The following is a 14,217-nucleotide window of genomic DNA, read 5'->3' as shown; positions in this document are numbered from 1 at the left end:
GTGTAGGGCTTTCTCTGGCAAGTACCTGTGTCCTCTGGCAATAGAAAAGAAGAAAGGAAGGAAGGACGAGAGAAAGAAATGAAAGGGGAAGTTTCTCTCACCCTAGAAATTTCTGCCTGTCGGGAGGTGCTGTTTGACACATCATAAGCCCTACTCAAATGGAGGCCTTTTTTGCTTGTTTTTTTTCTTTTCCTATTTCATATCCTCAGAATTCCCATCTGACGCCTTTGCTCATGTGGAAATGTCCGCCCAGAATCTGCCCAGGCCCAAACATTCCTGATTCTTCCAGACTCTTTTTGGGAGTGCTCATTTATTATTTATTTATTTATTTATTTATTTATTTTAGAATGTTTGCTATAAGGGCATATGTGCTACCCAGAAACACAGAAACAGAAAGCAAGAAATCACCCCCCCCTCCCCAGGGAAGATGGCCACATTGCAGTCCTTACTCCTCCATCTTTCAGAACTGGGGCACACACACACACACGTGCTGGTGTGAGTTTCAAACTGCTGGGTCTGGGACTCAAACCACAGTCAATCACAGGGAGTCCAGCACCTTAACCATTATGCCACCTGCTGGCTCCTCAGGAGTGTTCCTCGATTCTCCACGGAGAAGTGACTTATCCTACCTGTAAACTCTCGTAACCTCTAGCACTTCCAACCCTATTGTAACGTCCCATCAGTATTCAGGGTTATTCACATCACAGGGCCTATAACCTGACAGTGCTTCATCAATGAATAAATGACAGTCCCTCTGCTGAACTATAAGCTGTACATACTGATCAATAGCTATTATTGTTCACTGGCCATGGTCAGGGATTATTCTGGAAGATGTATTTACAGCATCTCCAACTCTTACCATGGACTTATTAAGGAAGGATGACACCCCTATCTTATCGCTAGTCGACTGAGGCTTCGGCACACTAGCACACTGTCCCAAGATCCACAGCTGACAACAGCAGAGCTAGAATTTGAACCCACATGCAATGACTCAGCCTCTGTTTTCCACAGAGTAGTGCTATGCTGCTTTTCTTGACATGCCATCCCTCCATTTTATTGGGAATGGGTGATTTCTTTAGAGCATTTCTCTCTGCGTCCTGCCCCACCCCATCACTGCCTTCGGTTCCAGGCCCAAGGTCTGGCATGGAGTTGTCACTCTGTAAACACTGAACGAAAAGCCTGTCAGCCACAAAGACAGCTCAGGGGTCATGCTCTCCTCCAAGCTCTGCCCTCATGGACTCATAAGCCTGTGGGAATGGCTGTACTGTCAACTTTGCCGCTATCTCTACTACGGTTCTCCTCCCGGGGCGTGGTCCTGAGCTCTCCCATGTGCACCCCTATCCAGCCCACTGAGCTTGGACAGTGGCCCCAGCCTTCTCCTGGACCTGCCTGAGCTGCTTGTATCAGAGGTGTGCGTGTGCATGTGTGTGCGTATGCATGTGCATGTGTGTGTCTGTGTGTTGGGGAAGAGTGTCCTTGACATAAGACTCAGGCAAGCCTACCTGGCTGACACGGGCCGCAATGGTCACCACTGCCTGCTTCTGTGTCTCCACAGCCCCTCTCCTTCCTCCTGCCTGCCCTCCCTGTCGTGCTGAGTGCAGCATCACTCTGTCATCTGAGAGCCTGGGCTTACCGACCCCTGTTCTGCCCGTGTTTCTGTGGCATTTAGGACCTACGCGGCACAATCTGGCTGTCAGATGCTCATTTGCAGAAGGGGCATTTAGTGGACACACTTAAAATACGGTTCTCTGATCCAGCCCACAAGACAGCCAACTCGTTGGTAGAGAAGCGAGCAGGTGCTGCATGGACAGGAGGGAGATGGGATGGAGCCAGGCCTGCATAAGTGCCGTCTCTATGAGAGTGAGGCTGGATCGTCCCTGTGAATCTGTCTGCTCCAAGTTCCTCTAACAGTGACCCTTGCAGTTGACCTCAGGTGTCTGACCCCATTTCATCACTCCTCTCCTCCTCTTTCCCAAGAAACACTACCTATCAGATCTAGCAATGCAAACACTGCTGAGTGCTCTGGGAGAACACCTCTCCCTAAATTCTCAAGTCCTCCTTGCTAAGGACCTTCAGGAAGCAAATTTGGGGCCCAGGTGGCATGAGTCCTGCGTACTCACTGGAGCTGGCACCCTCTCCCCTTGCTGAGGAAGGCTGGTGCGGTCACGTTTTCCTCTAAGCCAGGCATATGTCACCTTCGGGCAAAAGATGAGCTAATAGAATTGAGATGAATGTAATTGGCAGAAGGTCAGCGAGGGAGCCATGTGCGTCTGGAGCTTCCCGAAAAGGCCAGCATGTTTCCTGGCCCCCTGTCTCTCCATTAGTATGCAGGTAAGGCGGACGGGCCTCTGCAGAGTAATTGGATCATTGGAAGATCGGCAATGCCTGGTGTACGTACAAAGCCTCAACAGTGATTAGATCCTGCCCGCTCATCTCGGCAAGCCTTGAAATTCTTCCCACTGTGAAAAACTAATTTTCTGTGGGAATTTATTAAGTAAGAAATCTGCATGCCACTTTACCTTGTAAGTCAGGCCGGCGGAGTACAAAGATTCCCCTCGACTTTGATGCCTGCTCCCAGCAGAGACTTCTCCATCACTTGGGGACAGGTGTTTAGGAGCTAGTTTTGTTTCAGGGCATGTGTATTTTTCAATCTGTCCTCAGGGCCAGAAATATGCGGAACCCCCTGGCTGCAGCCTCTGAGAGAGAAAAATTGAGACGAGCAGATTTGGGGAGGGAGATGGATGTGAAACAGCCGGGCCATGCAGTCAGACTCAGTGGGTCAGTCTCCCAGTTACGGGAGAAATGCCGACGCCCCCGTTTCATATGTTGTCGCCCTGACCCCCAGCACCTTAGAATGGGGTCATATTTGGAGATGGTATTTAGAGGCAATTAAGTTAAAATGAGGTCATTAGGGTCCCTAATCCAACAGGGCTGAAATGAGGACACAGGCACACACAGAGGAAGACCAAGTGACGGACTCGGGGAGATGTCATCTCCCTGCCAAGGAAAGCGGCCTTCGAGGACACTAACCCTGCCAATGCCTCGATCTCAGGCTCCCAAGCCAACAGAGTCATGAGAAAATATAATCTGTTATTTCAGCCCCTGGCCTGGGTGCTCTGTAATAGCAGCCTACCCAACGAACGTGTACCCGGAATGTGCACGGAATGCCTCTTCCAGGCAGTGTCCAGATCTCCTTGCTTGGAATCAATCTCTTTCTCTCCAAGTGAAAGGTAGAGAGGCTTCATTTCAGTGTCAGCTCTTTATGGAAAGTGACAACCTGAGGCCATGCTGGGCTCATGCTCAGGCTGGTCCAGGCAGGGCTGGACCTGGCTGCCAGGTGCTGGCCTCCCGGGCCTCTGGCCTGGTACCACGTGCCCAGTTAGTGTTTCCCTTAAGAGGAGCGTGATCTCCCTGAAATCTGTGTGTTCAAGTCCTAGCCCTGGTGCCTCGCACTGTGACTTTATTTGGAAAGAGTTGAGGTAGTAACAATTAGTTAAGGTCACATTGGAGTAGGGCCAGCAGGTGGCATGGTGGTCAAAGCACTGGACTCCTGTAATGTCAACTGCAGTTCAAGTTCTAGACTTGGTGGCTTGCCTTCTCACTTTTCTTTTTTCTCTCTCTATTTGGACAAATTTAAACTATAATAATAATGATAATGATAAAATTAAATAAATAATTCTTTTAAAAAAAGATCACATCGGAGCAGGTGGGCCCCTAATCTAATATGATTGGTTTCCAGCTAGAAAGGGGGAAATTTGGACCCATACATGTGCATAGGGAGAATGTCATGTAAAAAACAGGCAGTGATCAAGGTCACACTTCTGTAGCGAATGTCGAAAGTTGTCCACAAACCACCAGAAGCGAGGACAGCCCTGGGCAGACCTTCCCTTGCCGTACTCAGAAGGAACCAAACCAGACAACACCTCGATGTCAGACTTCTGGCCTCCAGAATTGTGGGACTCTTGGGGCTGGGAGTATGGGTGTCCAAGTTCTGGTTTGTGGCCTACCCCGAGTTGGGGATGTGTAGCAGCTTTCTACGAAAATGGGCTCTGAAATGAGTAATGTGTGCGGGAGTGTTGCTAGGGAAGGCTTTCAATCAATGCTTGTGGAAGGCGAGAGAATGTCCAAGAATCGGGTAGAGGATGAGCCGGGCTGCAATGCTCTCACAGCCGAAGCCTGAGCCAGCCATGCAGAGAGTTTGGAAGACTGAGTAACCCTTCTGAACTGCCCCACATCGAGGCAAAAGAACCAAACCTTAAACCTGAGTGGCCCAAGGTGGATGGTAATACTTCAAGGCAGCTCTGGCTCTTTTCAACTGAGGTCATCCCAAAGATGGGTTGACAGCTACAGTCTGTCGACTGCCCACATCCCAGAAGTAGGGGTAAGGAACCCTTCATTCCAGAAGTGGGTCTGGGTGGTCACTGTAGCACCCACTGTGAGATGTGACCTTGGTCAGAGCTCTGGATGAGAAAATGCCTTATAAACTGCAAATTGTAATGGTGAATATTTCTGGGTTTAAAAGGAGCATTTGTTGGATCATATAGTATCCAAAGGATGGTTTTCTTTTCTCTTTTTTTGAGAGGTTTTTCGCTATAGGGCACGTGCGCTCACCAGACAGACAGAGAGAGACATAGAGACAGAAAGCGCGAAATCACCCCCCAGGGGGGATGGTCACGCCGCAATCCTTTCTCCTCCATTCTCCTCTCGGGATCTTGGGCACACACGCACACGCGCCCGGCGTGAGTTCTAAGCCACCGGATCTGGAACGCGAACCGCGGTCGACTACGTGGGAATCCAGTGACATAGCCATTACGCTAGCTGCTGGTTCCCAAAGGATGGTTTTCTAATTGTGAAAGTTGAGTCACTTTGGAGGGGTGAGTACTTCACCATTTGGGGTATATTCAAATGGAATCTGTCTGGTTCACAGAAATATTTTGGGGGAGGAGGCTGAAGGGCAGGTGCATTCACTTAAAGGATGATGTCTGCAATCCCTTAGAATCTGGAAATGTTGCAGTTAATTGACCTGCTGTGGCATCAGGACAACAGGAACAGACTGGTTTATGTGGGAAAACCATGCAACTGAAAGAGCATGAGATTTGGAATCAAGATGCCAAAGTTCTCATCCTGCCTAGCCCTCTACGCATGCCCCTGGGCCAGGATCTTTCAGATTACATGCCTCTGTCTGCCTAAGTGTCCAGAAAGGGGAATAAGCTGGCAGGCACTTTTTTATCTGAAGCAGTTTGCACAGAGCTGGGCTGCTTTCCTTCAGAACACATTGCATATTTGTAACTCTGTAATAATCTGTGTGACAACACAGTGAACAGCTGTTTCCTTTAGTGCTCTGGGCCTTGTGGAGTGCAGTGACTAGCCTGGGTTATGCACTGGAGTTCACTGAACATCATCCACATGTGCAGCTCAGGAAGACTCATTCAAACCTCACAGTAACTCTATTACACTCACATGCTTGGGAAAACTGCACAAGGACATGCCATAAGGGGCAGGGTCAAAATCAGGGAGCCTTATTTTTAGTTACTGGACGACCCACCCTCTCATAACCCAAAATGGTGGTGGGACAGTGTAGACTCCCCATTTCAATTTTTTTTTTTTTGAGAGGTTTTCGCTATAGGGCGCATACGCTCGCCAGACAGACAGAGAGAGACATAGAGACAGAAAGTGAGAAATCACCCCCCAGGGGGGATGGTCACGCCACAATCCCTTCTCCTCCATTCTCCTCTTGGGATCTTGGGCACGCACGCACACATGCCCGGCGTGAGTTCTAAGCCACCGGGTCCAGAACGCGAACTGCAGTTGACTACGTGGGAATCCAGCGACATAGCCATTATGCTAACTGCTGGTTCCCTCCCCATTTCAGTTTGTATGAGTGAAATTTGATGGGCCCCTACTATAGACTGAATTGCTGCATCCTCCCAAATGCATATGTTGAAACCTAATCCTTGATGTAAGTGTTTTAGGAGAAAGTGGGAACTTTGGAAGGGAATTAAGTCATGAAGGTGGAGCCCTCAAGAGTATAATGAGGGCCTTATAAAAAAAGACCCTGGAGAGAGCCCTCTCCTCTTTTGCCATGTGAGGACACAGTGACAAGGAGGCTGTTGGTGAACCAGAAAGTGGACCTTCACCAAACACTGAATCTGCCATTGTCTTGATTTTGGACTGTGAGAAATAAATTTATGCTGTTTTATAATCCACCCAAATTATGATACTTTGTTATAACAGCTCAAACAGACAAAGACAACCTCTTTCATTCAAAAAAAAAAAAAAAAAAAAAGTGTCATAGAGATTGGAGCCAGCAGGTAGCTTGGTGGTTAAGGCATTGGACTCCCATATGGTAGACAGTGGTTGGAGCCCTGGACCTGGCAGCTTGAAAATCATGCCAGGTACATGTGTGTACATACCTGCCCAAAATCCCAAGTGGAGAATGGAGGTGAAGGGATTGTGGTGTGGTCATCCCCCCTGGGGGTGATTTCTCACTTTCTCTCTCTCTCTGTCTTTCCCTGGGAAGCACATGCACCTAATAACAAAGATAGATAGATAGATAGATAGATAGATAGATAGATAGATCGATCCTCATAGAGAAACCAATTGTTGGGGGGGGGGAAATCTCATAGAGAAAATTAAATATTAAGCAGATAAAAGGAGGACTGATGATTGAAGAAGGAGATGCTCACCTCTAATATCACCCACCAGCCTCTTCAGCAGCTCTGTAGACATCTGCACTCAATCTGGAGAACTCCATGAAGCACAAACCATACCCCTGGATGATCTGTAGGGCCTCCCTCCTCTAGAGTATAAGCGAAACTACCAGGGAGCCCAACTCTGCACCCACCCTACCCTGGGCACCTCTGCTATCTGAGGTCTGTTTGGCAATGCACTTACCGGAGGGTGGATGCTCTGGGTGGTTCATTCACCAAGCCAAGGACTGAGATGAGGAGCAAATCCAGCCCTGGTAAGATGTTGAAGCACTGAAGTATTTAACAATCTGCTTTTATCCCCCACTAATTCTGTCAAAGGCAACCTGACCAAAAGAGGTTCCTTTCTGTCCAGCAGCTTGGAATGGTCACCAAAGAACCTGAGGCTAAGAAAGGGAAGTAGAGTTGGTAGACACCTCCAGGTAGCTTGTATGTTCCTGGTCCTCAGACTATTGTCCAGGGAGAGGTATCACTTAGTTCCACATAGAGAGGGATACTGTCTAACCCTACCTGCCTACAGTGTACTCCTAACTCTGCATGGTATAGGAGGTACCAGGGTCTTCTTGACTAGATGACATCCCTTCTTCATCTCAGAATGCTTAATCAAGAGTCAATTTGTCCATCCTCCGCCTTCAAGTAATATGAAAGATGGATGGAAAGACCTTACAGTGGCTACTATGAGTCTTTTTTTGCACAGTAGATAAGTGTGATGACATCAGATTAAGAAGTTTCTGTGAGACCCATTAAAACAAAGTTTAATGAGAAAAAAAAGGAAGAAGTTTCTGCATGGCAAAAGACACAGTAATTAGTGTGAATTGATGGCCCCGAGAATGAGAAAATAATTTTGTAAACTATGCATCAGATAAAAGACTGATAATCAGAATACACAGGGTACCCAAGCAGCTTTCCCCCCAAAAAGATGATCAACCCAATTAAAAGATGGGAGAAGGAGTTGGGGGAAAAAAAAACTCTCTAAGGAAAACATACAAATAGCCAAAAGGCATATGAAAAAAAAAAAGCTCAACATTCCTCATAATAAGGGAAGTGCAGATCAAAACCACAATGAAATATCACCTAACCCCTGTCAGAATGACTAAGATTAAAAGAAAAACAAAAAATGTTAAGGGCTGGCAGGAGTGTGGTGAAGGGGGAACTCTCCTGTGCTGCTGGTGGGAATGTAAATTGGTCCAGCCACTGTGGAGAACAATATGGAGACTCCTCAAAGATCTACAAATAGAACTACCATATGATCCAGCAATCCCACTCTTTGGTATCTACCCAAAGAATCCTTAGTTGGAAAAGTGCTGGCACATAGATATTCATTGCAGCATTATTTACAATTGCTAAGACATGGAACCAACCCAAATGCCCATAAACAGATAAATGGCTTGAAAAAGTGTGGCACATATACTCTATGGAATACTACTCAGCTGTAGAAAAACAAGACCCTGGCTTTTGACAAAAAGTGGATGAAAACTGAAGATTTACTGCTGAGTGAAGCAAGCCAGGCTATGAAGGAGAGACATTGTATGTCTCCACTTAATATATACAGAGTGTCCACATTCTATGGCCAAAACTGAATGACTAGAGGATATAGAAACATAGAAATGGTTGTAAATACCAGGTACAGTTTTGGAATAGGGTGGGTGAAGGAGGAGAGTCTGAGCAAAGACATTAAGGAGGGAAATAGAGAGGCAAGGCATTTACGGGACAAAGAAATGGGTTGAAGATAACATGTATAGTATTTGCAACTGGACTGGTGAGGAATTTATACATGTTGGAATATTCACTTTATAAGCTAAGTGATGTGTGTTATTGGATGTATAAAATAAATTGAAATGAAAAAAATAAGGATTCAGGAGGCCTGGAAGCTAGAGAATGGACTTGCATTAGGGCTGGATTAGGTGAGGAGGAAAAATAGCTGGGATGGCTTTATGGTCAGGAGAGGGATTTCAGCCTCTGGATTTGTCCCTCAATCAATGCCCTCTTCTGTCCTTACCATTGGAATGAACATCAACCTAGCTTCAAACTGCAAGAATCATCTACATCTCTGTCTGATTTTATTTATTTATTTATTTATATTTATTTATTTTTGCCAGAGTTCTTCTGTGTGCAGTGCCAGAATAACTGGCAAATCAACTCCCCTTAGGTGACCTCTCTGTTCCATGACAGATGGAATCAGTGTACAAACACCCCAGGTCACTCCTCCTTTGAGCAGGATAACTCTGACACAGGTGCCCAGTGTTCCCAGTGGAATCGTGCTCCAGTTACCCTGAGTGGTAATTTGCCTAATAATGCAAATTGTGTCTCCTTTTCCACCTCCCTGTCCTGCAGTCATCTTCCAAACAAACTACTTGTGTTTGGATCTTTGATGTAGTATCTGCTTCTCGAGGAACAAAAATGAAGATGTTCAGTCATTTGATTGGCTTTGTGAGAGCCAGGGGATAGTTAGCAGGGAGGGGTCCTACCTGCAGACAGGTCTTCCAGTCTATTGGCATCAATAGATCTGCCCTGTTCTCTGGAGCCTCACGCTAGGACTCTACTATCTGTCTACACCACCCGAAGAACCTCTGTCCTCTTTTGACTCCAGAGTTATCACTGGCGAGGATTTTTTCTTGATACTTGTGGAAGATCTGAAGCTCTGAAGTTCCTGTTCCCCTTATCTTGTGCCACAGCCGTATCTTCAGAGACCTCTCACTGTTGTGATAAGCACGGCTTCCCTGGGGCACCATCGTCATCGCTCCCTCTGCAACTCCACGGTACTGAGTACATGTTTATTTTCCTTGCTAAGAAGAGAGCGAGACAGCAAAGGAGCTGGCGTGTATTGAGGGGCTTCAGTGTATTCGTCACTGCACCGTGCACTTAATCCCTTTTGGATTTTCTGGGGGAGGTGCAGAGGCATTGTCTCAGCCCATTTGGGCTGCTGTAACAAAATGCTACAGACTGAGTGGCTTATAGCCTAAATGTATTTCTCATAGCTTTAGGGGCCGGGAAATCCAAGATCAGGATGCTGTCAGAGTCAGAGTCTGGTGAAAGAGCCTGCTCCCTGGTTCATAGTACCTTTTTGCGTGCCCTCACATGGCAGAAGGGATAGGCAGCTCCTTGAAACTGCTTTAGTGAGGGGACTAACCTAATGAGGGCTCTGATCCCACTTGTTATGACTCTATCTTCATGACCTAGTCGACCCTCAGAACCCCAACTCCTGATACCCTCACCTTAGAGGTTAGAATTGCAACGTAAGGATTTGGAGGGAGGGTGTAAACATTCAGCCCATAGCAGGTTCCTTATGAGAAGAATGTAGGAGCTATCCAGGCCATTGGAGAACCTCTAAAATAAGGGTTCACTTCCTCTTCCGTCCCACTTCTCCACCTAAGTACTATCTCGAGTAGATATTCAGGGTGCGGGAAACAGCCATTTTAGGGTCAGAGAAACCTCAAGACTCATCTTTGCGATTTACTAACTCAGTGGCTTTGGTTAGGATACTCAGCCTCCTGAGCCTTGGTTTTCTCATCCATGTGATGGGTATGTTGTCCATTACTTCTTGAGCTATTATGTGATTAAATGAGGCAAGACATATCCATTTCTTAGAACAGTTGCTTGGCATAAAGTCAGAGCATGATAAATGTTAGCTGTTGTTTTCACCTTATATCCCCTCCTGTGAAGGGGTTGAACAGGTAACAGATTGGAGGTCTATCCTGAGAAAAGTATACTTTGGGGACATGGAGGAGACACCACTGATCCTCCAGCTTCTCCCACTTCACTCCAGTCCCCAACATGTCACAATTGTGCAGAAGGAAGATTCATTGCAAGTTGAAGAACTTTTCACGACAAAGTCATTTTTCTACTCGTGACCTCTTGTTTTTGTACAAGAACTTAGTAGGTATCTGGCAAAACATCAGCACAATCCAGATAAAAGTATAATTATTTCCTATTTGCTTGCTGGGGTTTTCAAATCAGTGCAGTAATTTAAGCATGACTCTTGGAGGCTTACAAAAAGATGTTATGATTAGTTTTATCTCCTTTGTTAAGAAAAAATAATTACAGTGAAATAATTAGAGGCAGCAGAGTTGACACGAGATTAGAAGAGCTGGCTTGGCGATGAAAGTGAAGTTCTAATGAGGAAAAGTGTGACAAAGGGATGTGTCCATAGGGAAAGTACCAACAGTTTGTCCAGTCCCGGCCTCAGAACCCAAAAACAGGGCAAGTTGGACAAATGGTTCAGTGGAGGAGTTGGCTTGCTAATGAACCTAAACCACTCTAGAAGTCACTTTTCATCTTGTGAGAAGGTCCAAGTCTAAGTTCAGACTAGCACTGCCCAGTGTGTGACCTTAGAAAAGTCCCTCAACATTTCTGAGCTACAGTTAGTAGGAATGTGTTGTGTTGGCTTCTCTTTTCTTGCCTAGGAGTTAACTCCATGGAGGTATGATTCAGATAACATGAGAAGAAATCTGGCTTACTAAATAGGAAGCCCGACACAAGAGCACGTGTGCCATCTTGTTGAGCCCACAGTTATTTATTGACCTCCTCCCCTACCTGTGTTCCCTGTGTTCGAGGTAGTTTGTAATTACTCTGGTGTACAACCATGTCCTTGCTCAAGAAGTGTGCATCCGGAACATTCTGGCAACTGGGCTAAAATACCAAGTATTCTGTACTTGACCTTTGCTAGTGGCCCAGTAAAGATAAAATAACGCCTAACATTGTGTTAGCATGTGCTGCGTGTCAGGCACCATGCTGAGCCCTATACACATTTTAATTCCACCTTTCTTTACACAGTGCTAAGAGATGGAAGAGGAAGACTCTGTCACTCCTTCATTTACTCATAAGTAAATCATGGCTCAGTGGTGGTAAGTGACTTCCTCAGAGCCACGTCACTTGTAATTGCCAAGGTTAGGTTCAAACCTAGGTCTATTGGACTCAGGGAATGAAGGCATTACCCCCCAACTTAAATGAGGTGTTTTGGGGACTTTGAAGGCTTTATCTTCTCATTTAATAATAATGACCAAGAGAAAAGGAAGTCATGGCTGAAACAACTCAAGAAGAATGAGGGAAACTATCCTCATTCTGGGTTAGCAGCTCCTAGAAGATGTCTTCCCATGTGTATTCATTATTTACTGCTGTGTAACAAATACCCCCAAATTTAGCAGCTTAAAAAAAAAAAGAAAGAAACTTCTGAACTGTTCAATGTCTGTGAGTAATAACTCAGGAAGTTACTTCATAGAATGCTGCTGGGTCAGTGTCTCTCATGAGATTGCAATCAAGCTGTGATCAGGGCCGCAGTTTCATCCAAAGTTTGATGGGGGCAGAAGAACCCATTTCCAAGTTCATGGAGCTATTGGCAGGTTTTCTAAACTTACTCACATGATGTCTATCCAGCCTCACCATGTGGGTCTCTCTATAGACTGCTTGAGTTTCCTCACAACATGGCAGCTACTAATGAGATAGAGGGAAACAGAGAGAGGCCAAAGGGTGCCTGGGTTGGAAGTCACAGTCTTTGTAACCTAATATTACAAGTGACTTGCCACCACTCTACTGTATTCTGTTTATTAGAAGTGACTTGCAGGTGGCATGGTGGTTAAGGTGCCGGATTCCCACATGGCCAACAATGGTTCGAGTCCCAGACTTGGCAACTTGCTTTCTCACTTCCCACTACTTCCTCCTCTTGTGAGTGTATGTGCCTCATAGAAGATTTTAAAATAATGATAATAAATAAAATTAAATAATTCTTTTTTTAAAAAAAGAAGTGAGTTAGTAGGCTGGGTCTGTACTTGGGGAGGGGATTACATGAGGGCATAAATGACTGGGAGGAGGAGGAATCATGGGGACCATCTTGTCACTGCCCACAAAGTCACTTTTTCTGCCCATTCCTTTTTTTTTTTTTTTTTTTTTTTACTTCTAAATGTCTAGGTTGTGAATGGCCCATTACAGACCCTGAGAGGACAAGACTGTCACTGATTTGGCCTGTGTCTTGTCTTTTCCATCCATTTGCTTCCACATGCTTTGGGCGGAGTCAGGGTGATTCAAGGGACCATTGAATTCTTTCCTTGTTTTGGGATTCTGGAGATGGCTGAAGCACTCCTGAAACCAAAATACTACTCAACACTTGTACCTTAATTGGTGTCTGTTCATCCATTCAACAGCTGAACGCCTACTTCTTCTGTAGGGGCTAAGAAGAGAGAGTGAACAAGACCAGCAAGATTCCTGCCTGCGTGGAGCTCACGTTGTAGTGGGGAAGACTGACAACAGGAAAGTGAATGAACAGGGCTGGCTCCATGGCCTGGTGGCTAAGGCAGCTGGATCTCACATGGCCAACCTGTGGTGTGAATCCTGGGCTCAGTGGCTTAAGAATATGCTAGATGTGTGCATGTGTGTTTGCGCAAAATCTCCAAAAGAGGGAGAGACAGAAGAGAAGGGGTTGAGGCATGACCCTGTCCCGTGGGGAGCGCTTTCCCCTCCTTCTGCCCATCTCTGTTTCTCTCTGGTGCAGTGCATGTGCCCTCTAGCAAGAGCAAAAAAATGAAAGTAAACTAATAATTTCAGATTGTACTAAGTACTATGAAGAACATAAATAATATGCTAGGGAATCGTGCAAAAGACATCATTTTAGTAGGTAGTCAGATCATTTGTTTTTATTGACAGGCCATATGCACTCACAGAAGAGAAACAGACAGAGAAAGAGAGAGAAGAGGGAGAAAACACCTCCCAATGGGGCATGGTCACACCACAATCCCTTCTCCTCCATTTCTCTGTCCTGTGAGGATTTGGGGCACACATACACATGTTCTGGACTTGTTTTTCAAGCCACCAGGGCTGGGATCAAACTATAGTTGGCTATGTGACAGCCAACTCCTTTAACCACCAGGCTGTACGGTCTGCCCCAGACAAGGCTTTAAAAGACAATTAATATGACACATTATTTTAAAAAATTGTCATCATGTTAAAATCTGTGATGACTATATTGGGAATGGTTCTTCTGGAGTTGTTCAGTGCACTGCCCTGTGAACTGCACACAGCACCCCTGACTGTGGCTGTCTTACTTATCTCTTCAGCCTTCACAGCAGCTGATAATGCCTATCCCCTGGTAGGTGTGAGATTGGATTGTGCAGAGCCCTACAGACCATGTTAAAGATTTTAAGCTCTATCTCAAGTACAAATGGGAGGCATTGGACAGCTTCAAACAAGAGACCATGCCTGAAAATCCATGCAGCATTTGAACTGACTTCCTGACACTCCGGCAAACAGCACAGATGAAAGGGCTACTTTTCCCCCTTCACCGTAGCAGATTAGACAGCTTTATCCATCCCAGCCCTGATGGGTCTTAATTTTCCCCTGCCCTGTTAGAGGTTGTCCTATTTGTTTCTGTCTCCCTGCCTCATATTCTCTCTCTCAATCTCCTCTGCTCCCTCTCCCCCCCCTTCTTTTCCTCCCACCTTCCCCTCACTTTGATCACAAGAAGCTCAGAGAACATCTGAGGGAGGAGGCTCCTGCTTGACCATTGTTTTTCTCTCCAGCA

This window comes from Tupaia chinensis, unplaced genomic scaffold, assembly GCF_000334495.1.
Source record: "Tupaia chinensis unplaced genomic scaffold, TupChi_1.0 Scaffold000042_1, whole genome shotgun sequence".
NCBI classification, from domain to species: domain Eukaryota; kingdom Metazoa; phylum Chordata; class Mammalia; order Scandentia; family Tupaiidae; genus Tupaia; species Tupaia belangeri.
The sequence above is the reverse complement of the archived record's forward strand: the minus strand, read 5'-3'. Positions refer to the sequence as shown.